The sequence below is a fragment of the Neovison vison genome, chromosome 3, assembly GCF_020171115.1.
Source record: "Neovison vison isolate M4711 chromosome 3, ASM_NN_V1, whole genome shotgun sequence".
Taxonomy (NCBI): domain Eukaryota; kingdom Metazoa; phylum Chordata; class Mammalia; order Carnivora; family Mustelidae; genus Neogale; species Neogale vison.
In genome coordinates this window covers 188,360,859-188,367,048 of record NC_058093.1, presented here as the reverse complement: position 1 = coordinate 188,367,048, position 6,190 = coordinate 188,360,859, and positions in this window count along the sequence as shown.

The following is a 6,190-nucleotide window of genomic DNA, read 5'->3' as shown; positions in this document are numbered from 1 at the left end:
TTTTCCAGCCACCCAGACCCAGAGCCTTTCTCTGGCATTCCTGTATTGGGGCACCCCTAAGATGGTAAACAACACTCTTCCCTCCCCTAAAAATGCCCCCAAACTATGGAGAGTCAGCAGGATCCTTAGAAAGGAAATGTCTCCCATGGACCCAAGAGACCACACCTGCATTCCGAAGCCACCCTGGACACATAATCCAGATAGAAAAGCCTGTGCTACGGCCTTCCAGTCACCCTAATTACAGTTCCTGATGAGCTTCCCTCCAGGTCTACGCATTGGGTCTGTGATCACTATCCCACTAACCCTAATGCAATTTGGTGTTTACAGAATTCTATCCCAAAAGCATGGCTCACATGCCCTCCAGGGTAGGGTCTCTGGATCCATACCACAGGACTGTGCCTGCCATCCCCAAAGAAACTGTGCCCATCACAGTTTTCCAAACCTTCCAGATTAGGAGAAACATGCAAGGCCCCTGAGCCCTCCACAATATTGGAGGCCGCTCTGGACTCAAATGTGTAGTCTGAAACACCCTGTTCACCTCCTTCCAGGAAGACAGCCAAGTCAATGTTCCTGAGTCAGAAGATTGAACCTGACATGCCCCTAGCACCTCATTGGAACCCTAGATTAGTTTTCAGGCATCTGTACTCAGAGGTCTGTTCTGGAACACCAACTTACTATAGAACATGTGGTCCCTCAGTCACACAACAGAACATCTCCTGTCCCCAGTAGGAAACCGTGATCTTCGACCTTTTCCACACCCTCAGGATAGGAGAATGCTGCATGGCACCTTAGCAACCAGCACATTCTAAGATATCCCTGGTAACAAACCAGCATTGTGACCCATCTGCAAGAGATTTCACATCAACTGACCGCCTTGGTACTTCACCCCAGAGCCAGCAGAATGAACCTGCCATGTTCCTCAGCTACAATGCTCAATGGAGGTGTGCTTTCCAGGCATCCATGCGGGAGTGCTCTGCTACCTAAACTTTCTACATGGGGGACCCTGCAGCAAACAAACCAGGCTCCACCGGTCCAGTAGAAGGAAATAATGCAGATTGGAGCATCACACAAGCCTCAGTGTGGGAAATCTTCTAAGGCCTCTGGACGAATCCCCTTCATTTGTAGGTCATCAAAGTCACAAACTCCAGTGTGAGAAAATATCTGACATCTGCCTTGTACTCAGGTGCTGGATATCTCAAATAAGATGTGGCATATGGGAAATGCTTTCCACTTGGCACGAATTGAACCATAACTTGTGTTTACAATTCCACCCTAACCCTACTGGCCCCAACGCCCCCTAGATAGGGAATTCTGGAGCCACAAAGCCGCTTTCTGCCTTCTCCATAGAAAGATCAAGTGCCTGGTGAGTCTGCCCAGAAACACCACATGAGAATCAATCTGTTCTGCCACGAGGGAACCCCGATTTATAGGCTGCCCTGGCCACCAGAGCTGTGTCTGAAAGAGACTGACTCCCGACCTAGTGTAGGCAATCCAGAGAGTGGGCCCCATTCTGTCATGTGAGACCCGCCATGGGACAAGTACTTCATCTCTACCCATCCTTGATATCAGGCTTCTTTCCTCCAGACTTTTGATGGAATCCCTGCCAATGGGGGAACATGAAGCACATAGTGAACTCCTCCTTCCCCATGGCAAGAAACCTGGGTAATGGGATGGGTGTCCAAACCTCAAAGTGGGAGGGACCTGCATGGCCAATGAGACCAAGTCCATCCTGACGGTGGCCCTGGGCACAAACAGGCATTGTGACCCTCAGTCTGAATGTGCTTTCAACCAAGCCCTCTCAGTGGCACCACCAGGATCCCACATTGTAGAACTGGTACACCCATAGGCCCAAATCCTAACTCGTGGTGGAATTTTTCAGACCAAAAGACGGAGAGCCCGTCTCTGGAATCCCTGTTTTGGGGCACCCCTAAGATGCAAAACAGCACTCTTCCCTTCCCCGAAAAACCACCAAATTATTGGGAGCCACCTGTATCCTTAGAGAGGAAATATCTCCCATGGACCAATGAGACCAAAACTGCATTCCGAGGCCATCCTGGACACAAAATACATATAGAAAAGCCTGAGTAACAGCCTTCCAGTCACCCTAATCACAGTTCCTGACGAGCTGCCATCCAGGTCTCCACATTGGGCCTCTGATCACCTTGCCACTAACCCTAACCGAATCTGTGTTTGCAGACTTCTCTCCCAAAACCATGGCTCACATGTCCTCCAGGATTGGGTCTCTGGAGCAACACCACAGGACTGTGCCCGCCATCCCCAAGGAAACTGTACCCATCACAGTTGCTTAAACCTTCCAGATGAGGAGAAAACTGCAATACCCTAGAGCCCATCCTAAGATTGGCGTCCACTCTGAACCTAAATTCGCAGTCTTAAACACCCTGATCACCTACATCAGGGAGACAGCCAAGTCAATGGTCCTGAGTCAGAAGATTGAACCTGACATACCCCTATGACCTAATTGTAACCCTAGATTAGGTTTTCAGGCATCTGTCCTGCGGGACCTGTTCCGGAATACCAACTTATTAAACAACATGTGGTCCCTGAGCCACAAATAAGAACATCTCCTGGACCCAGAAGGAAACCGTTCTCTTTGACCTGTGCCAAACCATCAGTGTAGGAGACTTCTGCACAGCACCTTAGCCACCAGCACATTCTAAGATCGCGCTGGTAACAATCCAGCATTGTGACCCATCTTCATGAGACTCCATGTCAACTCAAGGCCTTGGTACTACGCCCCAGAGCCACCAGGACGAACCTGCCATGCTCCTCAGCTGCAATAGTCAATGGAGGTGTGCTTTCCAGGTATCCGTGTGGGAGAGCTCTGCTCCAAAAACATTCCACATGGGAAACCCTGGAGCAAAAGAATCCAGACTCCACCTGCCCAGTAGAAGAAATCCTTGCTGTTGGGAGCATCTCACAAGCCTTAGCGTGGGAAATCCTCCATGGCCTCTTGATGATACCCCTCCACTTGTAGGTCATCATAGACACAAACTCCAGTGTGAGCAAACATCTGACATCCGTCCTTACTCAAGTGACAGATATCTCTAATCAGCAGCTACACATTGGAACTGATTTCTGCTTGGCACTGAATTGAACCATAGCTTGTGTTTACAATTACAACCCCACCCTGGTAGTCCAAAATCCCTCTTGATGAGGAATTCTGGAGCCACAAGGCAGCATTCTGCCTTACACATAGAAAATTGAAGTCCCTGGTATGTCTGCACAGACACCCCACAGAGGATCATTCTGCTTGGCCCTTGAGGGAAACCCAATTTATAGGCTTCCCTGGCCACTAGAGCTTAGTCTGACAGAGCCTGAGCCCCGAACTACCATCAGCCAACCAGAGAGCCGGCACCTTATCCAGCATGTGAGATCGGCCATGGCCCAAATCCGTCATCTCTACCCATCCTTGGTATGCAGGCACCTGTCCCCAGACCTTTGCTGGAATCCCTGCCAATGAGGGACCATGAATCACAATAGAGAACTCTTCCTTCCCCATGGCAGGAAACCCGGCTCTTGGGTTGGGTGTACAACTCACAAAGTGGGATCCAGTTGCATGGCCAATTTGACCACGCCCACTCCTGAGGTCTACCCTGGCCACAAACAGGTATTGTGATCCCCAGCCTGAGCATGCTTTCAAAGAAGCCCTCTCAGTAGCACCACCAGGATCCTGCATTGCAGGCCTGGTATGCGTGTAAGCCCAAATCCTAACCCTTGATGGGATTTTCCAGGCACCCAGACCCAGGGCCCGTCTCTGGAATCCCTGTTGTGGGACACCCCTTAGATTGAAAACAGCTCTCTTCCCTTCCCCAAAACAGCCACCAAACTATGGGGAATCACCTGGATGCTTAGAGAAAAAAAAATTCCCAAGGACACAGGAGACGACACCTGCATTCCGAGGCCATCCAGGACACACAATCCGGATAGAACAGCCTGTGCTACCACCTTCCCGTCACACTAATTACAGTTCCTGACGAGCTGCTCTCTAGGTCTACACCTTGTGCCGGCAATCACCAAGCCACTAACTCTAACCCGAATTTGTGTTTGCAGACTTCTTTTCCAAAACCATGGCTCATATGCCCTCAAAGATGGGTTCTCTGGATCCACACCACAGGACTGTGCCTGCCATCCCCAAGGAAACTGTGCCCGTCACAGTTGCCCACACCTTCCAGATTAGGAGAAACCTGCAAGAACCCTGAGCCCACCCCAATATTGGCATCAGATCTGTACGCAAATACAGTCTGAAACTCCCTGATCATCTACATCCAGGTATACAGCCAATTCAATGGTCCTAAGACAGAAGATTGAACCTGACATGCCTTGGACCTCATTGGAAAACTTGATTAGGTTTTCAGGAATCTGTCCTCAGGGTTCTGTTCTGGAATACCAACTTATGATACAACATGGGGTTCCTGAGCCACACAACAGAACATCTCCTTTCCTCAGAAGAAAACCATGCTCTTCGTCCTGTGTCAAACCCTCAGGGTACGAGAATCCTGCACAGAATCTTACCCACCATCACATTCTAAGATCTCCCTTCTAACAATGCAGCACTGTGGCCCATCTGCAAGAGACTCCATGTCAACTCAATGCCTTGGTCCTGCGCCCCAGAGCCACCAGATCGAACATGCCATGTTCCTCAGCTGCAATGGTCAATGGAGGTGTGCTTTCCAGCATCCATGCTGAAAAATTCTGCTATACAGAATTTCCACATGGGGGACCCTGGAGCAAAAAAATCCAGGCTCCACCTGTCCAGTAGAAGAACACCTTACTGTTTGGAGCATCTCACAAGCCTCAGCAAGAGAAATCCTCCATGGCCTCTTGACGCCACCCCTCCATTTGTGGGTCATCAAAATAGAAACTATAGTGGGAGCAAACATCTGACAACCGCCTTAATCAGGTGCTGGATATCTTGGAAAAGACGCTTCATATTGGAACTGTGTTCCGCTTGGCACTGAATTGAACTGTAGCTTGTGTTTACAATTCCGTCCTCACCCTACTGCTTCCCAATGCCTCTTGATATTGAATTCTGGAGTTGCAATGCAGCATTCTGCCTCACCTACAGAAAGAAGAAGTGCCTGCTGAGTCTGTCCAGAATCCCCACATGAGGATCAATCTGCTCAGCCCTGGAAGGAACCCCAATTTATAGACTGCTCTTGCCACTAGCATTGTGTCTGACAGAGCTTGAGCCCCGAACCAGTGTTGGCCACCCAGAGAGAGGGCCCCTAATCCAGCATGTGAGATCAGCCATGGCCCAAGTCCATCCTATCTACCCATCCTTGGTATTCTGGCACCTTTCTCCAGACTTTGTTGGAATCCTTCCAGTGGCGCAACCTGAAGCACAATTGAGAACTACTCCTTCCCATGGAAGGAAACCTGGCTGTTGGTATGGGTGTCCAACCCTCAGAGTGGAAGCCAGGTGCATGGCCAAAGTGAACACACCCACTCCTTCAGTCCGCCCTGGGCACAAACAGTCATTGTGACCTTCAGCCTGAGCATGATTTCAAACAAACCCTCTCAGTTGCACCGCCACAATCCCGCATTGCAGGCCTGGTACTCCCCTAGGCCGAAATCATAACCCTTGGTGGAATTATCCAGATGTCGACTACCAGAGCCCATCTCTGGAATCCCTTTTTTGGGCACCCCTACTATGGAAAACTGCACGTTTCCCTTCTCCGAAAAAGCCACCAAACTATGGGGAGTCGCCAGGATCCTTAGAGAAGAAAAATCTCCCAGGTGACGCAGGAGACCACACCTGCATTCCGAGGCCATCCTGGACACACAATCCAGACAAAAAAAAGCCTGTGCTACTGCCTTCCAGTCATCTTTACATTTCCTGACAAGCTGCCATCCAGGTCTAAGCATTGGCCCTGAGATCACCTTGCCAATAACCCTAAACCGAATTTGTGTTTGCAGACTTCTCTCCCAAAAACATGCATCACATGTCCTCCATGATGGGGTCTCTGGGGTCAAACCACAGGACTGTGCCTGCCATCCCCAAAGAAACTGTGCCCTTCACAGTTGCACAAACCTTCCAGATTAGGAGAAACCTGCAAGGCCCCTGAGCCCACCTCAATATAGGGAGTTGCTCTGGACACAAATATGCATCTGAAAAACCGTGATCACCTACATCTTGGCAGATACCAAGTCAACGGTGCGGAGTCAGAAG